We start from the raw sequence: 12,794 nt of genomic DNA, 5'->3' as shown, positions 1-12,794 counted from the left end.
GGCCGCCCACACACCCAGCCACGTCCCAGAGTCCGTCCCCCCCGTTCCCTGATCCCGCCTCTCTGGCCACCGCTACTGCCTCGGCCCGCCCCCCCAGTTCCCTCACCCCGCCTCTCCTCGCCGCCCCCCGCCCCTCAATCGGCCCCCTGTTCTCCGGGCCCCAGTCCATTCTCCCCACCCTAACACCAGCACCGCCCCTTCAGTCTCCCCAACTGCCCCGACCCATTCCCCCCCACCCCCCTTCAGGCCAGCTTGTCCCCATCACCCTGAGACCCCCCTCATCACAGTGCCTCTCCCCATCACTGAGCCCCTTGCACCCCTGCACTGAGACCAACCCACCCACACTGCCTGAGGCCCTTCTCCCCACCCTGTCTCCTCTGCCTGACACCTCACCCCACTTACACTAGGCATGGGTGGCAACCCTAAAGGGACTCTAGGTATCTGTACATACCAGAGTTTAAGGGGAATGATCCCTGTCAAGACTGAACCCAGTAGGGAAGCTTGGTTGCCCTCATCTTGCTCTGAGGCCTTGAAAATGTGAATAAAATGTATTATTCTGCACTTAAGTGATTTTTCACTGTGAGGACACCCTTAATTTCAAGAGCATCTAATAGGCTTATTTGGCCTTGTATCAAATAAGTGACCTGGTGACATCCACTGCCCATACCTTTCAATCTTCAGGCAGAAGAAGCCAGAGAATGACATTAGAAATCTATAGCACAAACTCTTAAATTCTAAAGTGTTGTGACCTACATGCATTTGCAGTAACCAGCATACTCAGAGAGGCAAAGGCCTGCATGGGCCAGGGGGACTTGTGTGTCTGACTCCTGCTTATCTCCTAGGAGGAAAATCCTCTCAGATTAGAGGTGGGACACCCTGTGTTTGTGGGAAGCTTGCTGTGCTCTGTAAATAAATTAGAACTTCCTTCAGGGGTTGCAACCAGTCACTTTCTTTTGCCAGTAACTCTACACAGGTTTGTTTAAGAGGACATTTTAGTTGTATGCAAATTAATTCAGTGATTTGATGAACTCTGTGTGTGACAGTTACTAAATACTCCTAATTTCCTCCCAAAAGTTCCCCCAACTCTCTTCTCTTCAGAGATCTTTCCGTGAACACTGCCTCTTTCATCTAGCTCTTTTTACCAAAAACTGCCCTGCCTCCTGAACCCCCTGCATTGCTCCCCTCCCCTTCCTCAAGAACTCCCACCCCCAGACAGTCTCGCTCCCTGCTCCACACTGTCCTCAACTTGCTTGCAGGCTTTATCCCAACAGTGTCTCCCATGCCTGAGGTATATCTATTTTTGTCTGTTTAGTGAAACATTATGCAGTAATATAACAATCAAATCTCTGTTTAACCAGAGTGGTACCATATTACAGAATGAGCCCTGTTACACACCAGAAACACCCCCCCTCCCCATCACCTACACTGTCCCAACATACCTGGGTTTCTGCCCTTGCAATTCCACCCTCCACATGGACTCTGACCCCTATTCCCATATTGTCCTGCTCAAGGTCCCTTTCGCCACACTCCTCTCCCCCGAGCACCACACACACTGGAGGCCCCGTGACAACTCACTTGGAAAACCTCCCCTTGCACAGCTCCCTGTACCTTAGACCCCACTTCCACATTACCTCTCTGCACTGTTTCCCCAACCTAAAAACTCTTTTGCTTTACACTGCCTCCTCACCGGAGACCTTTTCCCCAAAACTGCAAGCCCCAGCTCCTCCCTGCCCCAAAGCCTTAAACTCAGAGCTCCCCACACTACCATATCCCCTTCCACTGTACAGTCTCCTGACCAGAGTCTCCCTCATTGCATTACCCACCAACCTGAGGCCTTTCTCCTCTCCTGCCTAAGGTCTCACTCCCAACAATTTGCCTGTTTCATCAGCTCCTCTCTCCAGGCATGATGCTGGGTGTGGAGTTCATCCTCCCATTCTCCTAGATCAGCTGGTTGTGAGTTCAAACTCAGTGGCGTAGCCAGGTTCTAACATTAGGGGGAGCGAACACACAAAAAAGGCACCACCCGACATATCAAATTACACCTCTACCTCGATATAACGCGACCCAATATAACACAAATTTGGATATAACGGGACAAAGCAGTGCTCTGGGGGGCTGCGCACGCACTCAGTGGGACAGCCCCTCATCTCTCTTGAGGGGGCTGCTCTGCAATCTGTGGCCCCTGGAAGCAGGCAGCACACAGAAGCGGGGGGAAGGGGCACAGTCCCCTGCATGAGAGACAATCGTACAGAGGTGGGCAGGGTCTGTTGCGGATTCGCGCAGGGGAGAGGGGGTAGGGGGCTGCACTGGGAGACACTCCAATGCAGCACCTAGCCATGGTGGCTCTGTGCATCATGAGGCACTTGGGAAAAGGAGGCAGCAAGAGAGAGAGGCTGAGGGAGGAGTGTCTTTCCTCTCCCAGCTTGGTCTGTGAGTCCCTGATCTCAGAGTCTCAGGCTGCAGGCACCCAACCCCCAGGTACTGAGCTGCAGTGCAAACTAGAGGGGCTGATACAGAGAAGTCAGGACCAGTCAGAGCACTTCCCATATCATCATGAAAACTCACTCCTGGAAAGCTGGGTGAGGTAATATGGAGGGGAGTGGTAATATATATCAAGGTGGGTGAGGTAATATATTTTATTAGACCAACTTCTGTTGGTGAGAGAGACAAGCTTTTGAGCTTTCACAGAACTCTTCTTCAGGAGAAAGAAAGAACTCCATGAAAGCTCCAAAGCTCTTTTTTCTTCCTTCTCCCTCTCCAAAGTTGCTCCAATAAAAGATCACCCACCTTGTGGCTCTAATTTCTTGGGAACAGGGCTACACCAACCCAGCATACAAAAATGCAAGATTCATATGAACAGCACAGAGTGACCATCATCACACCAGGACACTATTTTCACGCTTCATCTTAGCATAATGTCATCACACCAAGGAAGTAGCACTATCAGCACAATGAGATAAATATAGCCACATGTGCATGCCAAAAATTCACCGTACAAGCACACTGGGATCCACACAGCAGGATAGTAATGTCAGTTTAGCTCTCAGTCTCTGAGTCCATCCCCACTAAACTAAGTCTAAAGTTTCATCTAAACACAAGGGCACCTGCAAATAGCTGTACTAACAGCAGGAGCTACACTGGCACAAGAGGAGGAGTTGCATGTCAGGGCACTAATTCCCAATCCCAGTGCAAGGCAATGGGATCCAGGCACCAGGTCTTTAGAACCAGAATTTGTACTCACAGGAGAGTGGGATGAAATTAGAGAAGTTACAGAAGGCAACTCCCAACAAACAAGGCATTGACCAAATGGCTGGGTGGATGTTAAACAACCATCACCAGCCATCGTGTGCAGCAAGTGAATGTAGTAACTTAACGACACCATCACCAGAGAATTACTCAGCCCTGAGACTCAGCAATGCCTCCACCTCCTCCCAACATGATCACAAGCCCTTTCCTATCAGGGGAAACCTGAATTGTCTCCTAAGGGGAGGGAAAATCAGGCAACTTCTCCCTGCCCCCAACATGGTGCCTGGACTTGTGTTTGCCAGAGCACATGGACTAAACTAAACATAGTACAACAGCAGATAGTTCATTCCAGCCTTCCCTTAGGAGACAATTCCATCTACACCCCCAAGGGGAACCAAGCGCACTACATGGCCACTGTCTCTGAGAGGCAGGCATCTCTGCCTGGGCAAGGAAGGCAAGCAGGGACACCATATCCCACAGGAGATGCACCTCCCCCCCCCCCCCACCCCACAATGCCTGTCCTGGTCCCGCTGCAGGGGATGTTTCTGGAAATGCCTCTGGCTGAGCCCTCTGCCCCCCCACCATGCAGACAGCCATCCCACCAGCAGCCAGGTGCTGGCTCTCACAGCCACCTGGAGGGTTTCCAGTCCCTGCCCCCAAGCCACCCTCACCACAAGAAAGACCCCCTTTGAAATACACTTCCCAGCTGCTGTTACTTGCTGCCTTTAGTTGGGTGAGAGGTTAGGAGCTGCTGCTGCAGAGCCAGAGAAAGCACACCTGCCACAGTGCCACAAGAAGCAGGTAGGAGAAGGAGGTGGGGTCTCAGCTGCTCAGCCCCTTGTTCCAGGAGTAGTTCCCCTCGCTGATTGGATGGTGGCCAAAAACCAGCTAAACAGCTAGCACTCACACTCCCCTAGTTAGCTACCCTACTGCTCCCACCGAACAGCTGATGGCTCGTGGGCCCCCACAGGCCCCATGAACAGTTGACTGGGGGGTGAGTGCCCCTGCCCCCTATAGGGGCATACCCTGACCAACCCCCTTCTTCCCCAAGGGCCCAGCCTCTCCTCCTCCCCAGGAGCCCAGCTTGCTGGAGCTCAGTTCTTTCCCCCTCCCCTCACTGATTAGCTGTGTCTCCCTCCTGCTGGGATACAGCTAATCTGTGAGGCAGGGACGGGGCAGGGTTTATGCAGCACACTAGGGGAAGCTGGCAAAGCCTGCCTGCAGGAGCCCAGCTTGTTGGAGCTCAGTTCTTCCCCTCCCCTCCCTGCCAGGAGATCAGCTGTCTCCCTCCTGCTGGGAGACACAGCTGATCGGCAGGGGCGGAGTATGCAGCAGGCTGGGGGAAGCCGGGTAGGCCAAGCTTCAGAGCTGAGCATGGGCCCCGCCCCCCAGCACCATGGTAACCCTACCTAAGGTGTAGCTTTTTTGAAAATGTGCTGAGGGGAAGCAGTTGCTTCCCCTGCACCCCACTAGCTATGCTACTGTTCAAACTGCAGTATTTTTATTTTTATTTTCCAGGGTGGCGGAAGGATGGTATATACCAGGGATTGGCAACCTTCAGCACGCGGCCCGCCAGGGAAGCGGCGCAGGCCAAGGGATATTCTGGATGCAGCTTCTTGGGGCCCCCATTGGCCTGGAACGGGGGACCACAGCCAATGGGAGCCGTGATCAGCTGAACCTACGGACATGGCAGGTAAACAAACTGGCCCGGCCTGCCCCGCCAGGGGGCTTACCTTGAAGGGCCGCGTGCTGAAGGTTGCCGATACCTGGTATAGACTCAGAAGGCTGGTAATGGGAAAAAGGACTTGTGTTCAATTCAGGTTCAGATCAGATTATTTAACTGCTCCATTTAGCAAATAGAAAGAGACTCTTTTAGCCACTTGCTTTACAAAAAAAAAAATCTATTAAAGAACTATTTAGGAAGCTTTAACAGGTTTACAAATCATTGCTGTGTAAATATCAGAAAAAAATAAACAATTTGTAATATTTATTTAGAAAACACACCCAAATATTCTCTAATGACTGGAGATGTCCACCTTTAACGGGTCGGACTCACCCCTGCGGCGCCTCCTGCTGGTGACTCCGGGAATTAGCTCTGTCCAGCGCTGGAGCACCCTCTACAGGCTGGTGATCCACCTGTCCTCTGACCCCCACGTCCTTCCCTGGACCCAGTGCCCTTTTACATGGAGGTGCTGCCCCCTGGCAGTAACCCCTTTCTCTCTGGGTCTCCCCTCCTTGGGGAACCCCCACCCTCTATCCCCACCTTGCCTCAGTATTGGCTACTGCCAGTAATTGTCTAGCCCCATACTCTGGGGCAGACTGCAGTATCAACCTACTCATCACAGGCAAAGGGGTTTGGACCTGCTGCCTTGGCCTACCCCTGGGCTGCCCTCTGCAACCCCCAGTACCTGTTGGCCCTTCACTAGGCCGCAGCCTGGGGCTTTCTAGGCTGGAGCTCCCCAGCTTTTCCCCAGCCCTGCTTCACTAGGTACCTTGCCTCAAGCTCCCTGCAGTTAGGCCCTTCTCTCACTGAAGGCAGAGAAAGACTGCCTGGGCCGCTGGCCTCCCTGGCCTTTTATAGGGGCCAGCTGTGGCTCAGTTTGGGGCGTGGCCTCACCTGCAGCCACCCCCTCAATCAGCCCAGCTTGAGAGCAGCAGCTCTCAAGCCCTGCCAGGCCACTTTTAAACCCCTTCCAACAGAAGCAGGGTCCACCCTGCTACACCACCATATATGCATGAAATCTCTTCTTTCACCAGCATTTCTCCAGCATTTGTCTCCCTCTAATTTCCTCTCTATTTTTTTAAATCTGACTGGTATGAGGTACCACTTAAACAGTATGTTAAAGAAATTTTCTTTTGTCATGCTACAGACTGAGGTTGCTGGTCCTCTTTTCCAGGTCAAAATCCATTCATCTGGTGTAATTTGTCTATTCAGATCCTTTCCCACCATGTCATATATAGACATTTCTTCGTTAGGAAAGCCATCTGCAAAGATTTATATCAATCAGTTATAATTTTTTGTTTCCTGATTGACCATAAGCCATCTCTTCTATTAAGGATGGCTTTCTATACACAACATCTCTAGAAAGTTGAGACCACATGCTTAGTGCTATTATTGGACTGTGTGTCAGTCACCTAATCTGGAGGAAAAAAGAATTGTGCCCTTTGATAGCTCAGTTGGTAGTGCCAAAGGCTGGAGAATAATTAAAAAGGCATGTTTAACCAATCATTCAATTCTGCTGCTTTAAAGCAGCAATCTCATCCATATCTTTATGGGGAAAATCACTATCTTATGACAACTTGTAAATCCTTGGTAGAACATGACGGCAAATGCACAAAATGGCACATGCTACGGAAAACACAGAAAAAAAGGCTCTAGGGTATGCTTAGGCTTGGTCTACACTTTAAATTTACACTGGCATAGCCCTGTCAATCAAGGGTGTGAAAAAAGCCCAGGACCCTGACCAGCATAGCTATACCAACAAAAGCCCCAGTGTAGACAATTGTGCTGACAGAAAAGTGTGTAACCACTTACCAAAGGCTGTGCTGGATTCTCCATCACTGACAATTTTTAACTCAAGAACAGAATTATCAAACACATAGATGAACATGATTTGTTGTGGAAGAGTCAACATGGATTTTTGTAAAGGGAAATCATCCCTCACCAATCTACTAGAATTTTTTGAAGGGGTCAACAAGCAAGGGTGATCCAGTAAATACAGTATAATTAGACTTTCAGAAAGCCTTTGACAAAGTCCATCACCAAAGGCTCTTAAGCAAAGTAAGCAATCACTGCATAAGAGGGAAGGTCTTCTCCTGGATCAGTAATTGGTTAAAAATAGGAAACAATGGTAGGAATAAATAGTCAGTTTTCAGAATGGAGAGAGATAAATAGTGGTGCCCTCTGGGGTCTGTACTGGGACCAGTACTGGTCAACATATTCATAAGTGATCTGGAAAAAGGGTTGAACAGGAAGGTGAAAAAAACTTGCAGATGATACAAAACTACTCAAGATAGTTAAGTCTAAAGCTGACTGTGAAGAGTTACAAAGGGATCTCACAAAACTGGGTGACTGGGCAACAAAATGGCAGATGAAATTCAATGCTGATAAATGGAAAGTAAGGCACATGAGAAGACATAATCCCAACGATACATATAAAATGATGAGGACTCTAAATTAGCTGTTATCACTCAAGAAAGATCTTGAAGTCACTGTGGATAGTTCTCTGAAAACATCCACTCAGTGTGCAGCAGCAGTCAAAAAAACAGAATGTTGGGATTCATTAGGAAAGGGAAAGATAAATAGAAAATATCATATTGCTTCTATATAAAATCCATGGTATGCCCACATCCGGAATATTGCATGCCGATCTGGTCGCCCCATCTCAAAAAAGATAGTGGAATTGGAAAATGTACAGAAAGAGCAACAAAAAATGATTAGGGGTTTCCAGAGCAATATTTGAGCATGATAATGTCACCACTCTTTTGCATGTGAACAGACAGTACCAAGAAATGCCAATGAACCCTCTCAATCTCTATCAAAATAAGTACAGATTGAAAATAAGTGTCCCTTTGATGTTTCTAAGGTGCTATTAATAATAGAATCCATTCTATTTTAAGGTGGTGGTGTCCCTTTATGGGAAACCTATGTGTGTTTTACACCGCTGTTTGTCACCAGGATATTTTACCCATTGTGTCCAATCCAGGGACCTGAGGCCTATTCCCAGCTCTGTCACTGACCTTGTAATTGGGGTGCCCATCCTACAGTCCATGGGCCATACATGGCCCCACCAGAACATTTCATAAGGCCCGTGGCCTGCTTCAACACAATATACTACTGGTCAATCCATTAGCATTTTGTCATCATGTTTATATAATTTGAGTTCAGTTATGTGTTTCCCCTTTTTATATAATTCTGATATATGTTTTATGCACTGATTTCTAGGTTTGTTTTTAACTAGACAATACTGTACATAGAAACAACCTATCTAAATACATACGAAACAGAATCTGTTTGGCCAACACAAGGTTGTGCTCAGATTTATGTGGCCCTCTTGTGTAAGCAGGCTGGGCATCATGGACTATAGTTAAACCCTGCATTTAGCACCAGTTATTGTGATATTAGAACAAATAGCAATGTTAGAGAAAAGGTATTGTTTTGTATCAAAAGGATATTATTTTTCACTCTGATCATAGTAAATGGAGCTCCCATAATTTGGCATCATTAATAACATTAATTTGTGTGGCATAATTAAACCTTCCAAATACAATTTTGCTAGCGAAGAAGATCTGTTATCAACCTCTCACCTATGGTAAAATTGTACTCTTAGAAGAAACACATACACAAACCTAAAAATAGTTGAACCAGGAGAGGGCAGTGTCAGCATTAGAATGATAAATGCTGAGTCTGTTTTAAAATTAAAGGTCTGCTGGCTGAGTAAGCTTACGAGAAAAAATGTATTGAAATATTATTATGCTCAGCAGTTCCATATCAGAACATCGGATAATATTTATTTAGAATAATCCAAGATCATCGACAGTGTAGTGTCCAAATAAAGATTCTTCTGAATTCTGTACATTGTTAGTGCATATACTGTGTGCTCAAAGAAGTAATAAGAGAAGGTGTGTGTGTGTGTGTGCACGCGCGCGGGCATTTCAGTTAACCAGCAAAACATGTTTATATTCTCTCCGACATTTTCATTTTAATGAGTCCAAACTTCCTCTTTCTTATTTGCATGAACCTGAATTGCAAAAATTTTGGAGGTCTCCAGAGTTTATCCTGTAGTCAGAATTATTTTCACTTCCCTGAAAACTCAAATCAATCATCCTAACCTTCAGCAGACCCAAAACAAACAAAAGCACTGCATCTTCAGTGCAAATCCCTGAGATACACAGGGAAAGCACAGAGTGTGTCTTTCAGAGAAGACCTTAAAATATTTAGAATGATTTTCAGAGCTAAGCATACACATCATCATCTACATCACTACATCACCTGTTCTTCCTCAAATACAGAACAGAAATATTTACTCGACATTTCTGCCTTATTGTAGATAATTCTACCATTTCTATCCAGTAATGGACCAATATCTTTGTTAGGATTCTTTTTATTTCTAATATTGTCATAACTATAAAGGGAAGGGTAACAACCCTCCTGTATACAGTACTATAAAATCCCTCCTGGACAGAGGCATCAAAATCCTTTTACCTGTAAAGGGTTAAGAAGCTCGGGTAACCTAGCTGACACCTGACCCAAAGGACCATTAAGGGGAAAAGATGCTTTCAAATCTTGGGGTGGTGGGGAGGGAGGGAAAGGAAGGCTTTTGTTTGTGCACTTTGTTTTGATGGTGTTCGCTCTTGGGACTAAGAGGGACTGGACATCAATGCATGTGCTCCAAATCTTTCTGAACAAGTCTCTCATATTTCAAACTTGTAAGTAACAGCCAGACAAGGCGTGTTAGTTTTCTTTGTTTTCTCAACTTGTGAATGTTCCCTTTGCTAGAGGGAGGTATCCCTGTTTTGCTGTAACTTTGAAACTAAGACTAGAGGGGGTTCCTCTGGGCCCTTTGAACCTGATTACCCTGTAAAGTTATTTTCCATCCTGATTTTACAGAGATGATTTTTACCTTTTCTTTTAAATAAAATCCTTCTTTTAAGAACCTGACTGATTTTTCCATTGTCCAAAGACCCAGGGGTTTGGGTCTTTGATCACTTTGTAACCAATTGGTTAGGATATTATTCTCAAGCCTCCCCAGGAAAGAGGATGTAAGAGCTTGGGGGGATATTTTGGGGGAAGAGGAACTCCAAGTGGTCATTTCCCTGTTTCTTGTTAAATCATTTGGTGGTGGCAGCATACCAGGCTTTAACCTAAGCTGGTAGAAATAAGCTTGGGGGCTTTCATGCAGGTCCCCACATCTGTACCCTAGAGTTCAATGTGGGGGAAGGAACCCTGACAAATATACTTAAAAAAAGCAAAACCCTCCTTATTCTCCTTAACTATACTGGCTATAGAGGTCTCCTTGTGTCCCTTGGCTTCCCTTATCAATTTTCTATGGTTCCTAGCTTCTGATTTATACTCTTTACTATCAACATCCCCTTTCTTTCATTTGTTATTGTTTTTTATAGCTGCCTTCACTTCCCTTCTAAACCAGGCTGTTTTTTTAACCAATATGACCTTCTTCCTCAACTGTGGGATTGTGGCTTTTTTGGCTTCTAATAGTATTATTAAACAATTCCCAATTGTCATTCACATTTTTTCAGATTAAATTCTTCCTCCTAGCTGATTTGGTTCATAATTGTTTTCAGCCTTGTGAAACCGATCCTTTTAAAGCACCAAGTATATATTTTACTGGTCTGGACTTGATTGTGATCAAGTCATGATCACTTGTACCTAAGCTACTGTTAATTTTCAGTTCTGTGATCAGTTCCTCTTTATCTGTCAAGATGAGATCTGATATAGAATTTCCCTTTGTTGGATGCAACACTTTTTGAGTTGAGAAATCATCTATAAAATTTAGACATTCCAAGAATGTTTTGAGTACTGGCATCACAAGACCTGCAGCATATATGTCTCTCAAATTGAAGTTCCCCATGATCATGCAGATTTTTTCCTACATGTTATAGTTTGGCTCCTTGTCCACCTGTCATCCCTAGTGTGACTTGCTGATGTGTAGCAGACAGACAATAACTAATACCCTATCTTGTGCTTTATCTGTGTGACGGAATGCACCCCTTAATTCAACTCCTCCATACTATTGTAATAATCTTTGCATAAAAGTGCACTGTAAGCACAGTTGCCAACTTTCAAGCAGTAAATAAGCACTCCGACTTTCACAATGAGCAAAATCAAGCGAATCCCATTTCAAAACAAGGCCAAAACAAGCTAGTCCCCAAGAACCCCAACACTGTATGTGACTAGATCTCCCCAGCGTGCAGTCTGGGACTGTGGTGGACCCATTGTGCACCCCTGACTCTCTCCCCCCCTTGCCTCTGCTTGCCAGGAGCCGATCAAAAAAAGAAGCAACAAGCCAAAAAACTAGCCAACAAGTCACCGGGACCAGATAGCATTCACCCAAGAGTTCTGAAAGAACTCAAATGTGAAATTGCGGAACTATGGTTTGTAACCTGTCCTTTAAATCGGCTTCTGTACCCAATGACTGGAAGATAGCTAATGTAACGCCAATATTTAAAAAGGGCTCTAGCGGTGATCCCGGCAATTACAGACCCGCAAGTCTAATGTCAGTATCGGGCAAATTAGTTGAAACAAATCGTAAAGAATAAAATTGTCAGACACATAGAAGAACATAAATTGTTGGGCGAAAGACATGTTTTCTGTAAAGGGAAATCATGTTTTACTAATCTATTAGAGTTCTTTGAAGGGGTCAACACACATGTGGACAAGGGGGATCCAGTGGACATAGTGTACTTAGATTTCCAGAAAGCCTTTGACAAGGTCCCTCACCAAAGACTCTTATGTAAATTAAGTTGTCATGGCATAAGAGGGAAGATCCTTTCATGGATTGAGAGCTGGTTAAAATACAGGGAACAAAGGTGTGGAGATTATGGAAGAGGGAGAGACATCAGGGCCCTAATTGTACCCTGGGTGATCACTACTTCCCACCACCCAACACAGATATAATGAGGTTAAGTGGTGTCCGCATAACGAAATTAAAAGAGTACTGATTATTCCTCAAGAAAGGTTTTTAATGACTTATGGCTATAAAAACAACTCAGACAGAATAAGAAAAGGAAGATTAAAGACCAGCACTGAATAAGGATAAATATAAATGGAAAATTATACTGAAGACAAGCACAAGTACAAGTAATATTATGCATCAGGTACTTACTACTATTTTTAATATTGCAGCATTGATATAACCTGAGATCAAATTATCCCGACACTACCATTCTTAATACTATAGAGTCAGTACCACTTGAGATCAATTCAGCTCGAGCAACCCAGACTTCTTTACTCTGTAACCTTATACTCCATGGAACCAGACTCTTTTTTACTTGAAAATCTTACCCTGCTGAGAATACATTACCCTTTAGTCGACTGCTCTTTGCACTGGTCAGGTACAGATAGCTGGTGTAGTTGAAGTTTCCTCGGTTCAGGGGGAGGGGGGTCAGACTGATCAAAGAGAATGACCTCTTAGACCAAAACACACACACACAAACCCACCTGAGGCTCTACACATTTTATCTCATCTGCCTGCCGTGTTTTGAAGCAGGTCAACCAATCAGGTTAGGCCAAATGTTTACTGTGGCGGTTGTGGTTACTTTGAAATTATGATCTATGCACAGGTGCACAGCTTATATTCTCCAAATACAGCCAATTGTCCTAATTGTGGTTAATGTGTCAGACTCAAAACATTTTAATCAGTCAAAAGAAGTGCTTGATTGCTTTATACGTTGACCACAAGGTCATATCTAATTTTGCAAAGCCTGCTTTTTGAAGCTGCCCACAAGTCTTCAATATTTCCTAGTTTGACCTTGCTACACTTGCTCTGGTTGCTATGTTTGATCTTTGAGGCTTCTGGAAGTTTTAGGCT

The sequence above is a fragment of the Mauremys mutica genome, chromosome 3 (genome assembly GCF_020497125.1).
Source record: "Mauremys mutica isolate MM-2020 ecotype Southern chromosome 3, ASM2049712v1, whole genome shotgun sequence".
Classification (NCBI taxonomy): Eukaryota; Metazoa; Chordata; order Testudines; family Geoemydidae; genus Mauremys; species Mauremys mutica.
This window is presented reverse-complemented; position numbering follows the sequence as displayed.